Source organism: Ruditapes philippinarum, unplaced genomic scaffold (genome assembly GCF_026571515.1).
Source record: "Ruditapes philippinarum isolate M1 unplaced genomic scaffold, ASM2657151v2 ctg3010_1_1_1_1, whole genome shotgun sequence".
Classification (NCBI taxonomy): domain Eukaryota; kingdom Metazoa; phylum Mollusca; class Bivalvia; order Venerida; family Veneridae; genus Ruditapes; species Ruditapes philippinarum.
The window spans coordinates 43,664-60,748 of NW_026859144.1; the positions used below are offsets into that span (position 1 = coordinate 43,664).

Here is a 17,085-nt window from a genome sequence, read left to right on the forward strand (position 1 = left end):
CTTTACCACTTCTTAGACACTAGGACAACAAAAAGAAAAAGGTCATCGCAACAGTATTCCCAATTAGCTGTACCAAATTCAATGGTCATGAATGTTATTAAGGCCTACCATGATGGTCATGCACATTTAGGGTTTGATAAAACATATGCTGCGATCCGTTCCAAGTATTACTGGAGTAGAATGTATGCCGATATCCATGAACATGTAACTACATGCACATCTTGCGCCAGGTCAAAACGTAATTATGCTAATCAGAAAATGCCATTAAATCCATTGCCTGTAGAGGATGGTGCTTTCTCCCGGCTGCATATTGATGTAATGGGACCATTGCCCATTACAAATCATACAGAATGTAAGTATGTCTTGGTTATTGTAGACTCTTTCACATCATAGTGCGAAGCATTTGCATTATGCACACAAGAAGCCAAAGAAATAGCTAACATCTTGCATTCACAGATTTTCTGCCGCTACGGGTGTCCAAATGTCCTAGTTAGTGACAGAGGTAGCAATTATTTGTCAAAATTAGTGGCAGCCTTATGTGAGCTTTTCATGGTGAAAAGACATCATACCTCTGCTTACCATCCACAGACCAATAGCACTGTAGAACGCGTAAACAGTACACTTGGTCAAGCTCTAAGAACTTTCTGTAATTCAAAGCAGAATGATTGGGACCAATATCTTCCCTCAATAATGATGGCTTTCAGGAATGCGCAATCATCCACAACAGGTTTCACACCCTTTGAAATGCTCTTTGGTAGGAAAATGAGAATGCCAATAGACACAATGTTAATGCCCAAAGCCAAATTACCCACAAATGTTAAGGAGTATATGGACAACTTTATTGCTCAGTTGCACTTAACCCAGTCCTTAGTTAAAAGCAATAGGCTGGCAGCTCAAGTCAAACAAAAAGAGCGCCATGACAACACGGCTAAGCAAATTAGTTATAGACTAGGCAAAGAAGTCATGTTGAAAGTTGAGCAAACAGAAACAGGACTATCAAAGAAACTAACACCAAAATACAAAGGTCCATATGAGATCATAGAAATAGGACCTAACAATACATATAAACTGCTTGATCAAAATGAAGGGAAAATAATAAAAAGTCTTATTAATGCTAGTAGGTTAAAAGGTTACAGTAAACCACAGCCTCATAGGTTCACCCAAATTCAACATACAGAAAATTTACAGGAACCAATTGCAAATAACATACATTCACCTTCATCAAAGGATACACCAGAAAATATACAGTATCAATAACCAAAGCAAACAGAATTGAATCCTGATGAAATTGTTAAAATTATTAAAACTAAAATGTATAGTACCACTCCATGGTATTATTAACAGCTCAAAGATGATACCAGAATATGGGCTCCTAAAGGTCTGATTCCTAAGCAAAAGCTTACTGAGTATCATGTAAGGTATACTAGTAAAGGAAAAGCAAGGAAAAATAATAGGTACAAGTACTTTACAAAACGACAATAGAATAAAGAATGTATATTAATATGAGAGTATAACGGAAATACACATGTAAGTAAATAAACAAATAAAAAGGTGAAGTTCTACTATTAATGTAATAGTCAAAGGTTTAAGTCAAAGCAAAATATAAACCTTTCGCATCACCTTCAGTTATTCAAATAAGGCCATGTAAATTGATATATCTCTTAGAAGTAAGCTGTCAGTAACTTAACTTGACAAGACTAAACTACACTAAATAGTTATCAGTATGGGTACAAAAAAGGAAATGCTTATTAAACATCAAGATGTATTAATTTAAGTAATGAGTTAAACTCATGAAAAATAGTGTTTTCCATGGAAAAACATTCTGATTCTTATAGGTTATTTCTCGTCCTTCTTATACTTTTTCTATTTGCAGGACATATCCTGTTTTTATTAGTAATACTTCTGATTATATCATTTTATTGGATTGAATAATGAAAGAATATGTTTAATATATTGTCCTGTCACTATGATCATTGACAGCAGTCGCATGCATATATCGCAAACATACCAAATTAATGGCATCATTGCTTTTAGCAAAGCAGCCTCTCACTGCATCATCAGCGAGTCTTCCCTCATTTCATTATCAACAAAAACAGTCAACCACAACAACACCATCTTTTACATTAAATGATTTTCACACAAATTTTACAGAGTTTGATACCTATGCATTTCTAGCTATAGCTATAACTGTCCTCTTGTATATTGTATATAGGTATATGAAACAATACCAGAAACCTCAACTTTACCTTGAATTATCAAATGGCAAACAATGTGCTATGTGTCCTATTATCAAACTACCAATTTGTGTGAGGTCTTGCACTTTTACATGCAATGGTAAATTTCCAGCATTTAACAGTCACAATTGGACTTATTTCTAAACTTGAAATTCAGTGGAACTCATTTGAAATTCAAACAACCTTCCCATCCAATGTCAAACTTCCAAACTTTATATACTTAAACCCATTATCAGCTTTCCTTTTTAAGCGACTTCTAAGAAATCCAGAATCAAGTATGTTACAATTCTGGGTTTTGCACCACAACATTGGTGTGCCTGTTGAAATAAATTCCAGAATTAAGCCTAATGCCCCTGAATTAGAAGATGAAAGCAGTCCAATTCTATACCCCAAACTCCCATAAATTCCCCATTGTCACAACACTGTGCACTCCCTCAGGTCATTTTACAAACTGCCAAAAGCTCAATTGGGTCGGTAAACCATCAAGTTCAACTGGATGCCGCAACACACTTATGCTGACAAATGGCAACACAACAGACTTATCAAAGAGATGGCAAATGCAATAGATGGATACTACAAACAGTACCACACAAGAAAACGAGACGAAGAAACAATTAGATGTGTAATAGAAAAACTGTACATAATAAAATATTATAAGTTTTGTGACAAATTGTGACTTTATAACTGTGTTTTAACTGTGTTCTTATATGTACATAATATATTTAGTATATATTATTTGATTGTACTTTGTTATGACAATTGTTTCTTTTCTTAAACAATATGTATATACTTATTATTCTTACATAATTATTATAATGCAGGAGCATTATTTTTTTTCAAATGAGGGGAAGTTGTCACAGAGATGAAATACAAGAATAAACTTGTAGAATCATATTATAATTTTGTGGAATCATATTTATGTGTTATGTATAAAGTTACTTCAAGTCTTATTTACCATGTACATACACTTAGCTTTATAACCAGACTGGACAATTTACAAATCAAATAAAAGGCAGCTGATAATACTATAAGTTAAGTAATGTTTAGATACTTGTGATGGTAAGAGTGTAGCCAGACTGAAAATGATGTAAAATAATCAAAATTTTATGTACATTTCATTCCTCTAACCAAATACTCTGTTGATAAATATTAGACTGTGACATAACGCGTCTGACAACAGATTTTGGGTATACAGTATAAAAAGAGAGTCTTCTATTCTGATCTCCACTCACAAATTTTAGAAGCATAAATGCTGTTACTTGTTTATTGAGTGGAGAGGAATCTTTAAATTCCAGGTAAATAATTTATATTACAATGTATTTAATTGAAACTTATAGTTTATACTTTTTTAATCTTTTATAGTTACAGTTAAATCACAAACTATGCTTAACAATAGTGACACAATATTGTATACATTTTATACTTTGATATATTTTAAAAGAATTCATGTATGTTATAATTATGTAAGTAAAACAGTAGGTGTTATTATGTAACTTTATAATCTAACAATTCTATGGAAAGAAACTTTGTCATTTGTTAAAATAAGTTAACAAAAGTACTGTTGCTCTGCAGTTTTATTTTAACTTGTAGTTCTCTTTATTTGAATTTATTCATACACTTTGTCTTATATTGTTGTATGTATATATATTATGTGTTAGGTAGTATTTTAATAAAGACTCACAAATTTTAGAAGCATAAATGCTGTTACTTGTTTATTGAGTGGAGAGGAATCTTACAATTCCAATGTAGAGAAAGAACACTGTTATCAAACTCCCGTGAGTCAACCAGAAGGTCCAAATAACCCCAAGACCCCTTTGAAAATATGTGAATAATATTTAGTAATAAATTGTAGTAATTAGTATATATTATGTTCTTTTATGAAAACAAGGCATTGGGCCAACGAAGGGCCAATGTTTATTGTAGGAAGCCAGTCAGTGGGCCAACGGGGGGCCAACAAGAAGAAGGGAAACCAGTTGTTGGGCCAACAGAGGGCCAACGATAGGAAGGAAAACCAGTCATTGGGCCAAAAGAGGGCCAATGATAAGAGTAGGAAAACAGTCGTTGGGCCAACCATATACCAACCGTTGGCCCAACGTTGCCCCAATTAGCAAATTGACATTGGGTCAACGTTGGCATTATGTGTTGGGCCAACAAAGCAAATGTAATTGGCCCAACGTTGGGCCAACTACTGTCTGCTATATGGGTAGGTACATAAAATTACGTATTGATAAAAAGAATTAGATATTCAAATATGGCACTATCACTTCAGTTAAACTTTTATTTTAATTCCTTAATACCCAGTGACATGTTGTACATCAGAAAAGCTATTTTATTAGAAAATTTGAAAACACTGTGATGTTGTTATAACAAAAAAAGCAAGTCTAAAATGTAGACGCCGCGTGAACCCGGCGTCTAATAAAAAAGGCGTTAGATTTACACTTAAAAACATTCGCATATATGTTTATACCACTGTTATCATGGAATATTCACTATGAAACTTCAGTGTCGTTTCACAGAAAAAGCAGAATAAAATATGTTTTAAGAAGGTACCAGAGGTAAAGCCTGTGTATCACATAAGGCAGAAACATTTAAATTCAGGCATCATTTAAAAGGTAATTTAGCAGTATTCAGTATGAGATATTGGAACAATCTAACAAAATAAGATAAATTTGATGGTACAAGAAATGACAATAATCACATCAACTTAAATTAAACGTACATGTTTTACATAGCACCAACTTAACTTGCGAAACATGCTTATTAGTACAGAACTTTCTGAAGTGTGTTTTAGTTTCTAAATGTTAGTTATATATACAGATGCTGATGAGATACGGTTAAATGAGATTACATTAAACCAAATGTCGTTATGCGAATCTTTAATACATATATTTATATAATCTACAGTATCAAATGTTATACATAAAGAAAACAAACAAATGAAATATCACGTGAAAGTACAAACATTATGGAGATTAAGGGTAGAAAAGTATAGGTTTTATAAGCCAAAGTAATTGCTAACTGTTTTTATATATGTATATTTTGATTTTGAATGGTATAAATCGATAATTTTTAAAGTTAAAACTTACATCGAAATCTTAAAACCCCTGTCACACTAGGTCGGCGTTCTCACAGAGTCCTAAGGAAATTCAGAACGCTGAGGTGAGCGCAGTAACATCGCAAACATCGCCGCCGCATTGCTACAGAATGATAGTTGCATCGCATAGAACGCCGACCGACGGCGCCCATTATGAGCATGTTCAGAACAAACGCCGTCACTCGGCGTTCTGATAAGAGCGCAGTGAGATCACAGTAAGGACGCCGTAACAACTCAGTAGCATCTCCTACAACGCATCAGAAGCGCCGTGAAAGGGCAAAAGGAACACCAGCTGAACGCGGTGATAAACCACGGCGCTTGTATGGAGATTAAGCGGCGTCTTTATAGCACTCATACTGCGTGTGCACGGCGCTTTTAATGAGCTTTACGATTTCAGCGCAGTTTGGGCGCCCCAAGAGCGCCGTTTGAGCGCCGTAAATGCGCAGTGGAAGCGCAAAGAACGCAGTACAAGCGCATTCATAATGCAGACAATCGCCAATTAAAACGCCGTGGAAGCTCCGTAGCATCGACATGATTGACGTTGGGACGCCGAGAGGACCCCATGAAGTCTCCATGTCATCAAAAATATCACATTTTAATTGCGAGCGATCTCGTGGCGATTTGTTTAATTTAACACGCAGTGAAATCGCAGCCTAGTGTGACAGGGATTTTAACAAGTTTACTTGAACAATACAGGAGTTACAATGTGTCAGACATAATGTAAATGTTTACTGACGTGAATGTTAACCATAGATTGGTATATAACTTGTTACTGATAATATCAAATAAAAGGGGTACTTTCTATGTTACAGTAGTTGCAGATAGATTGTAATTTTAGTATGAACTTCTGTGATTGGGAGCAAGATGCCTTGGACGATTTTAACTGGAAAAGGGGGAAATCAGATTATTGGCATACTAGCCCTTATTCTGATCATACCGCAGGATGTAAGATTTATTACAGCTTTAATTGAAGAAATGCTTAACCTTTAAAATAGCAGTAGTATTATTTCAATTGCCTTTTCAGTCACTGCTTATACTATTTAATTTAAATATTTGCATAATTTGTTGAAACAAAAAAACAAAAAAACTGAAAAATAATAAAGAAACATTAAAGCTCTCCAGTTATTAATGTAGATAGTTTGCATTGTTTATTATTGGTAGAAAACTTTACATGTTTAATAGTCAATATCATAAAATTTTTTGAATACACTATGTTGTTTACATAAATTTTCTTCTCGTAGGGGTTTATAATATCTACGTAAATCCGTACAATAAATTCCAAGGTGAAATAGCAAGACTAATGAGTACGATGCAGTCACCAGGCGAATACTGTTTAACATTTTGGTACAGTATGTATGGTAGTAATATTGGAACCTTTAACGTTTACATAGTAATGAACGACGGAAACAAAACTGTTATTTTCACAAAAATCAATGGCATGGCCGTGTTTGATTGGTGGAAAACGCATTTGAATATAAAGGCTTACGATTCATTTCAAGTACGTGATATCTGAGAATTAAATTTATAATGTTTGAAAATAATAATAATAATAATAATATTAATGATGATAATAATAATAATAAGTATTATTATTATTATTAATATTATTATTATTACAGAATGAGCATTTTTAATTTATAAGTCCAAAAACGGACATAACAAATGCCTTAACATGCGTTAGTTGTTAAAATGCAATTAAGTAATGTGTATACTATTGTTGTACCTTGAAATCCAAAAGATAATATAAACTTCTCACTTAACCCTTACTTAGATATTTCCTATATAAGAATTTTATGAAGGGAGATATTTTTCTAATGCAGCTATGTGTATTTTTTGTGTCTTTTTTAATGTATATAGCAATCATACCTTAACATTGCTTGTGTCTATACATTCAGATCGTGTTGGAAGGGATAATCGGGGACATTTTAGGTTACATATTAATAGCTAACATACATATAAGATCCGGATCGTGTTCAATAGGTAAAACTATATAATTACTATACAAGTAATCAATCTCGTTTTTAATTAATATGAACTAAAATAAAACACATTTGATTTTCTCTTTATCGATAATGCTAGTACAGTGTAATATACTAGAGTTATGTCTGTTTTTACAAATAATAACAGATTGTAAAGTTGGTTAAATTGTGTTTCAGACATAAATAAGACGATATTTAAGCGTGAATGCGACGTTTTACATATAAATAATTAAGGCAATAAACAACAGCATTTAGCAGTTTTGAAATACACGACTTATCAATCTTAGCTTGACAGTGAAAAAATGAGCAAAATGTCACCTAAAGTGCTAGACACATTTCGACAGCCATCATAATACACATGATACATTTATTCAATTAATAGGAGACTCATTTCACATGTGAGCAACTTATTAACAGTGAGGTCATTGAAGTGTAAGGATACAATATACTTTCATTCAGATAACAGTGGTAAACGTTGATAAATAAAAGCCACTATGTTTATAATTTTGAAAAGAAAAAATAATTACTTTGATAATCAATTTTCATAGCACTTTTAGATTGTGATTTTGATGACGATTTTTGTAACTGGATGCAATTTGATGGAGATGACTTCAACTGGGATAGAGGAAATGGAAGTGCGTCTAATAGCTACACTGGACCCTACGTTGATAAATCAGGAAGTAAACCATTACAATATATATCTGTTTTCAATACGAACAATAAACGAAAACAAAATGTCAAAATCATCCCTTCTTTCATAAAGATAAACATATACGCAATTTGCAGAACACGTGTATCTAGCGCCATAATTTGTACTGTTTAATTCTGTTTGTCGTAGGATTTAATTGTCACTGCAGTGTAATCGTTTTTAATTTTTCTCAATTTACGTCTCTGTATTTTGAAAATATTAACCGAGATAATACCGTAAAATTTCAATAATATAACGAGATTTGATTGCGTCTTCAATATTACATATCCGTAGAGTTGCCATCCACTCCGATACTTCACAATTTGTTCCTATTTTCATTAAGATTTTTATAAAATTATTAAAGTTTGTTTTAATCCAACGTTTATAGTATATTCTCGGCGGCATCGGGAATCATATCTCGGATCGCCGTGGATGGTAAGTCAATGCAAGGTTCCGGGATATTCAAACGTAACCGATATAAATTACCGTAGGTACCATGCCTGAATTATATGCTAAGTTTACACTATGTCCACGGAAATTTTGCCACATATTCCTGTTTTTGCCTTTGGTATTCATGTTTACTTGTAAAATCTTGATGCAATAATTGTTGTTGCATTATATTTGCATCCCTGTGAGACAGCGATCTAAACTTCAGTGCCACTGTAAAAATCCAGTTTTTTTCCCCAACGGCTCCTCATGGATACAATGATAACAGAAGAATCGTTTAGCATACGGTATAAAAATCCGACCACGCAATATATATTTTTGCATACAATTACGCATTTAAACTGTTATCCTACGATCATTTTTTCATTTTCTTATTTTCACGCCAATTTTAATACTTTTCCTACATTTCTTGGCTGTCGATCCACCAACTGGCTTTCGTGAGACACCTAGCATTTATTACCATTTTGTATGCAGTTAAAATGGCTAAAATTGAACATGATATCTGAATCAGTGGTGAGAGACAAATCGCCATGAGAATCAATTGTCATCCGGAAATTACGACTCGCGCGAGGATTGAACCAGCAACATCTGGAATATTTATCCGGTGTTCTCCCTATCAAACTTCGTTTGCAGAGTGTTATCATATGGGGATGCTTTACACAAATATAAATACATTTATATGTTTGCATGTCTGTTTTTGCCGATGTTAGATCATGAAAACATTTTCAGAACATTCAAAAAAGTTTTATTAAATAAAATGGTATTATTGTACTTTCTTTTTTTTAAGACGGTCACTATATCTACATAGACACAAGCAGTAGAAAGAGAAATGATACAGCAATATTATTAAGCCCCCTTCAGAACGCTGGGAAATATTGTCTCTCGTTTTGGTATTTCATGTATGGCTATAACATTGATAGACTTCGCCTACAAATATGGAATACGAACGGCTCAGAGCGGGGTACAATGTATACACTTGAATCAGCCCAGGGCCAACAGTGGTTTCAAAAAATAATTTTTGTACATTCAGTGGATGTATTTCAGGTGAGGCTGATATTGTTTTATTTTCAACATCATTTGTCAACCAATGTGATCAGTCCTTTTAAAGGAATGACCCCCCTTTATGGGACCTTTTATGAATTGAACATAGGTAAGTTGTATGCCTTGAAAGACACCTAGCTAAATACATTTACCGTATAGTTTACGATGGACACTTAAGCTTTGTCATTAAAATGGTGTTGTTTATTTTCAAAGATAAGGAAACTCTAAATAATCTATGATATCATGCAACTGTTTTTCCTATTGATTATTTTATGAAACAAATAATAGCATTCGGCTTACAAACAATATGATCAAAATGATGTTTCTACTCAAAAATGTTTGAAATATGTTTGATCATTTCCCTGTTTAGAGAGTCTTATTCAAAATATCTCTAAACTTTACAAAAATGAGGGGTTGTATTTGAATTTGTCTTAATTTCTCAAAAGTGCATTGGTTGATCTTGGCAAATATTCAGTACTTTTGATTTTAATAGACTTTTAAAGTATCTGGTACCATATTTGTAATAAAATGTGTAAAAAACTATATATTTCCGGCAAAAAAGTATAGATTATGAAAACGAATTCTTACAAAAATATTTAAGTGAAACAAAAATGGAATTATATTGTCTTAAAACGAATGGCGGAAGCATGGCGTGCAATCATTGATAAATTGTAAAGATCATTTTTAAATAGCAGCATAATATTTTGTTCCTAAAACGTACAAAATTAATGTGTGTCATTCTATGTAACATATGTTCGAAAACCGACCATAAGATTAAGGAAGCAATCTTATTTTACTGTTAATAAAATGCATAAAAATGTTTCAAAGTATATATTTTAAATTAAGCATTATTTAGCCAATAAATACCTTATTAATAATATAATTAAAACAAAACGCGTTTGTTTCTTTCCAAACGGAAACTGAAAGAAACATAAATATTGTTAAAAGAATATAAAGTCGACCCATTTGAGGTTTACGCAGTTAACAGTAATTCTAACCTATTTGAATACTCTCCAAAGCGATGATAATGCATCTTACAATAAATGCCCTGTTTAGTAAATATCTTAACTATTAACCGTATAATTATAAACAGTTAATTTTGTTGTCAAATTCGGAAAGTGTTGCATTTGGTAGCTCCCTCCTTATCTGATGATTATAACAAAGAAAATTTAAATGCATTGTTAATTATTTATTACTGACACCACACACACACACGCATTTGTTTCATAAAACTTTTACTTTAATTATAAACATAGTGTACATAAGGCATCCTCAAAAGTTCTGGTGGCTATTAGTAATCGAAACGTCCTGCAACATTTGAACAGTTGTGGATTAAGTGAACGAAGAATTCTAAGAGTCCTCGGCCATAAGTTCTAAAGAAAAAAATACATACATACATGCATGAATGTCTCTTTGCGAGAGTTATTCATTGTGTGAAGAAAGTTATTGAATTTTTATATATTCTTTTTAAAAATCAAACATACATAAAGTTGTTTGGGAGAAAAGTTTCAAAGATTAAATGTGAATTGCTTGTTTAAGCGTAATTGTAATCTGTATTCGGTATATATGTTACTGTTGGTTTTTAGATATCTTTCGAGGGCAGAGTAAAAGACGCCCGGAATAGGTTTTGGGGGACATAGCAATTGATGACGTCACAATGGTTTCCTGTCAAGGTATGTGTCAATATTAAAGATTTCATATACTTTTTAGATAATGAGAGTGCATCGCTTTCTCATAAGTCATCAGCTGTATTTTAGTACTGAATACCGAAGAAAATAGTAATTTTATGTCATGCTATTAAAAGAAAATATCCATCATATTCAAATATGATTTTAAATAAAAATAAATGATAAAGAAAACCTTCTCTAATAACAGTTTTAATATTTTATTAGTTGGGTTCGTCCAATAAAAATTACAGTGTCAAAAAGGTAGCATAGGAAAATAATTTATTTACTAGCTACATGTTTGTCATGCAACCACGATTATTATTATATGAGCACGCGATATGTGTTACATGATGGCCATTCGATAGGTGTAAAGGTCTTGGACTTCCAATTATTGTCCCTAACCGATGTGTGTTCATTTCGGATTCCGTTTTGTGAGGACGTTATCCGCTGACGGAATATCGGTGGTTATTCTTAGTTGACCAGTCATGCCTGAAATAAACCACAGAGGGACCTCCACCATTAGTTTGAAGACCGCCATATGTCATTTAAAGTGTTTGTCCGTCGTAAAACCAAACAAAAACGTGAAGTTATTATATTGACACGCAATAAGTATTACTTGCGCAGTGAGCCTTTACAATCCAATCACTGTTGTAATATGTACCAATGCTGAATAAAGGTTCTATTAACATTGACCAGTATCTTCAGTTTACTTTTATTTCATTTTATTCTACTTTACAATCTGGAGATGAGTGACTCTAATGAAAACGTATTACGTATTATTGTTTTGTTGTACGTTTAGTTCACGTTACCTTATTGGCATACCATTAATTTACAGATTTAATGTTTGTATGTTTACATTTTTCTGATTATAGTTACTTTAGACATTTAAAAAATACAAGACCAGACAGTCTTAGACATTTAAGAATAGACGATACAGAACTCTTTAAATATACTTGAATATATGATCACAGTGTATGTATAATTTACGGAATAAACCAGAAGCTTTTGATCTATTACGTTTGAAAGAAACAAAAAAGTAGTAAACAAGTGTACACTACTGTTGTTTTTATTTCTTATCTGTACATCTCTTGAAGGGATTTGGCTAAACTTTAAGTTTTGTTATTAAATACCCTTGAATTTTGTTTAAAAAACAGTACGTGTTATATTTGTTGGTATATTGGTATAATAAAAAAATCAATTATGCTCCATTAAAGATCCTGTATGTTTTGTGATCGATATTGTTACTGTGTGAATACCACACTTGCAAACAATTATATATGTATATAATTATGCAAATAAAACAATTTTCAAACATCGAAGAATATGTAAAATGTGTACTGCAAATTTTTGTGCACATTATATTTAATCAATAAATTACATGCATACATTTCTTATTGGAAAAATTGACTTAGAATTTATAGAAAATGAATTTCTTATTACCTCCTTTTATTTACATGAAATGTTAAATTGGGTAATATCTTTGTAAATAATGCTTATTGTAACTTACTATACTGACAAATCTTAACTTGAGCATCATATTTATGAAATAAAACCATGAAAAAAATGTGTTACAGGATCTTTAAGAATAATAAGCGACGCAAACGTGCTCATTTTGCCTTTTTTTAATTCTAAGTCTTGAGTTTCACATAAAATCATGTATGGAATAACATTATATAACTCATCATAATTGATCATTCAGTCAACCAGGAAAATTTACTGTGAACAATGTATGTGCTTTTAGAATTATTTTACATGTATTTAGATACTTAAATTCTTAAACATATTGTTCAACATAATGAAAATATTGTCACTACATTTTGTCATTTTTTTTGTTATGATAAAATGCATTTTAGATTGTGCGGATCTCAAAATAGCCAATGCCGTCACTAATTCATCAAACTATGAGTACGGTTCAGTGATAAAGATACAATGTAATAATGGATACAATCTTGTGGGAGATTCAGAGATCGTTTGTAAGACGATGGGAAATTGGAGTGGAACTGCATCATGTATACCATATGGTATGTAAACGTTCCAAATGTTTTGAAGGAAATGCAATATATCTGTATTTATGCTTTGTATGTCCCACAAGCTCTAAGTCACTAATTGCATTTTCATATTGTGATCAAAGCGATGAATGCGGCTAACATTTTTCAGCATTTTTACTGACCGGAGAGATAACTCAGACGCATAGATAACCCCGACACTTGATAAATATAATTGTTATAACTTTTTTTTTGCCTGTCATGTCAAAATAAAATGAATATAATTCATGAAAAGGTGATTTGAACAGATATAGCTATAATACTTTATTGCATTGTATTGCTATATAAACACTAACAATGGTACAAAAAGAGAACATATCACGAAAATCTTAAAACTCCATAGGTGAAGTGTAAGCTAAGTCCATGTGAAAACAAAAAACAATTTGTTTAACAAATGTTACATAAAACAACACATATTACTGTAAAACTGCTCTAATAATATTTGCAGACCTTAATTGTTGACATGTTAATTATCTTGGGCTTATAACAAGATGTAATTGGGAAAACCAAGACCGTGGTTTCTCTCCCATTCAGACTTTATTCACACACCATGTCTGTCATGAATAATTACATTGTAAAGTGAAAGATGCACGTGACCTGAAAAATACATTATATTAACTGGTTACTATATAATTGAAAAAATAAATTTCAATTTTTTTTCAATAAGCAGCATATAAAAGATCATGTAACTCAATTTTTAATGGTTTTATATCATAAATATAATGCTCAAATGAAGATGTATCAATATTGTTCCAAAAAGCATTATTTGTAAAGATATTATCGAAATTACATTTCATGTTAATAAAGGGAGGTAATTAGAAATTAATATTTTCTATAAAGTCTTAGTCAATTTTTTTCAATAAGAAATGAATGCATATATTTTAATGATTACATATAATTTGAACAAATATTTGCAGTACATATTTTACATATTATTCTATGTTTGAAAATTGTTTTAGAAGCATAATTATATACATATATAAAAATTCCCTTAAGTGTGGTTACAACCTTAATTACAACATACAGGATCTTTGACAACATATAAGTTATCAACACTGCTAATTCCTTAAGTATATTGTAGCCACAATACCTTAATATAAATAACAAAGTTCTAGTACATGTCATTTACATGTCAACCTGCAATCAACGTAAACATAGTACAAAAAGACCGCAACGTGTAGATTTACCATTCTAACACGTGTTTTTGTCACTATAGACAAAGAAGGAAAAAAACTGGTGTTAAACTGCCAATAAACACCGGTTAGGGACTACTTGTATATGCGCTGTTATGTTTTCACCCTCTATTGTATAGTTTAAAAAGCATTTTATTTTTAAAGCAACAATAACAATCATTTTTATTTATATTTTCAGTTCGTATAATGTTTTCTTTTCATACAATACCGAAATAATATCTCACCTACACTAACGCCACATATTAGATCCATATCAGTTAATAAATTTTTTGACAAAACGGCGCCAATCCGTTAGCAGCGTAATGACGTCGTCCTAAGTAAACAACTCATTCATAAACAAGCTGACGTCATTTCATACATACAAGAATGATAAATGGGGCATTGATGTAAACACAATACGACGTAAAGTTTTATTGTTGAAAACTTGATAAAATAACGTTTTTTCTTATTATTTCTTTTGTTTGATAATTTCTATATCTTCGCAACAGTAGGGTGCGAAAATCGAACAGCGTTTTACGAAAATCAGCACCGCTTGAAAAATAACATTGGTGATTTTCCTTATTTTATCGTGTAAGAATCGAAATAACATCGGTCTGAGAGGTGTATATCGGCTATTTAACACCGGTTTTGTCGTTTTGATGCGACAAAATTAACCACTCAGGCCTACGACCTTCGTGGTCAATTCCTACGCATCAAAACTCCAAACCGGTGTTAAATAGCCGATATACACCTCTCAGGCCGATGTTATTTCTTAAGTATATGATACTTATCATCATCCAATACATTACATAGCCCTTTCCAGTGTGTGCCGCTTAGTATGCAATTTATAAAAGAAAGTATTGTGCACAAAAGAAATATACGTGACAAAAGTAATAGTTGCTTCACCCGTAATCAGACAATTTGATTTTATGTACAGAAAAATGCAATTTTACAATCAATATTCAAAACACTGTGTGTCAACCGTATATAAAGTTCAAAATTCATGGCCGCCGAAAATACATCACAGCCACGGTCATAATTGTCTTGTCACATACATCAAAATCGAAACAGGGAGATTTTAAAAACAGTAGATGCATACGATGGGACAATATTGAAATCATTTTTATATACAGAAACTTTCTACAAAAATGAATGACCAAAACTATCGTTTTATGTCACATGTTCATTTTAATTCAGTCGCAAAGATGATAAGTATATATTTTAGGTAGTACATTCTTGTTGTTTCAGATGATGAGACAAACAGTAGTCCTTTAATCGTCATGTATGTTTTAATTCCTCTCGTTTTCCTCATGATTGCGGCTACTTTTACTGTTTTGTACATGAGGTAATTTTTTTATATACATTAACCTAAATTATTGTTTTATCTTAATAACAATAACCTGTCTTTTGCATACTGGTTTTACGGTTAATGTACACAGTATTTTAATCTCCAAAATATTCTCTGCAATTCCCTAGATGTACGCAGCAATAGGGTGACTTCCAAATGTCCTACATGCTGTAAGCTCGAGATATTTAGATTCCAAATATAGCAGAATCTAAAAGGCCGCAGAAAGTACATTTGAATTATCTATTCATTTTTCCTAACGCAAAATCATTAACTTGTCTGACTTAATTGATAATTATAATTTTGAGATGCATCTGTGTAACGGATGATATGATTGGTTGACTTAAAATAGCTTGACTCTCTGATATACATGTATATATATTGTCATATTTCAAATTGTACAAAACCAGTCTCTTTATACAAAACAAAATGACGACATACGCAATTACAGAAACAAACGTATACTTGTATGCAATAAAAGCGTCAATGCCACTTATTTTGCATTAGCATATGCAGGAGTTCTGGTATTTATCTTAATCTATCTAAATACGTCATCTGTCTCTGCCCGAAAAAAGATGAATTTACCCTATGATATGTAATAAAACTGTTTTGCTTTTATTTTAAATCTGAAGTCAGATTACATCATTAATTAATTTGCTTGTAGGAGAAGACATCTGAGTTGCATGAAAGTATTAAAAACTTTCAGAAGAGCTCGAGAAGTACCGTCTGGAGATTCTCGGCAAGGGGAGAGTCATTCGAACCAAATTTATAGTAACGAAGAACTTCAACTTGATGACGAATATGCAACAATATCCGGAGAACAAACTGACGATATGAATTTAGGTACCGTTTATTACACAACCGTTGATAGATCCGGAATAAAGAAACTCGGTTTCTCAAAGGGAACTAATCAAACAAAATCCACTGATGGCAATAAATCAGCATGTGGCATTGATTTAAATAAATGCAATATATATAATGTACTAAGTGCTAAAGCTGGTTTAGAGCATGACTTGGACTACGACAGTGCATGCACCAAACAAATGAAGAACGAAGCATCTAACCATGATGACTATTCGTATTTTGGTGATCTTGAAATGAAATACCAGCACACTCAACATTTTCTACCCCAACCGGACATAGAGAAAAATACAGATTACTCGCATATTGATAGAGTCAGTACAAGCACGAATTTCCCAGAACGTTTGAAAACAGACTACCAAGACTATGATGAGTACCAAAATCCAGTCTTGAAAGAGATGAAGGTACTCGAAAAGCATACACCAAAGATAAAGCAAATTGAAGATAAAGCACCAGATTATAACAATGTCGCACAAACCAAAGAAATGTACGAAAGTAATGAATCTGAAAAT

At 32.2% G+C, this 17,085-nt stretch overlaps 1 long non-coding RNA gene across 1 annotated transcript; it reads left to right on the forward strand.

Annotated features, from left to right (window-relative positions):
• The first annotated feature begins 7,220 nt into the window (after window positions 1–7,220).
• Window positions 7,221–13,350, forward strand: LOC132755408 (uncharacterized). Its single transcript, XR_009629205.1, has 5 exons — window positions 7,221–7,308; window positions 7,865–7,987; window positions 9,230–9,486; window positions 11,070–11,156; window positions 13,004–13,350. It is a non-coding gene; the product is annotated as an uncharacterized LOC132755408 (long non-coding RNA).
• Window positions 13,351–17,085: the final 3,735 nt, after the last annotated feature.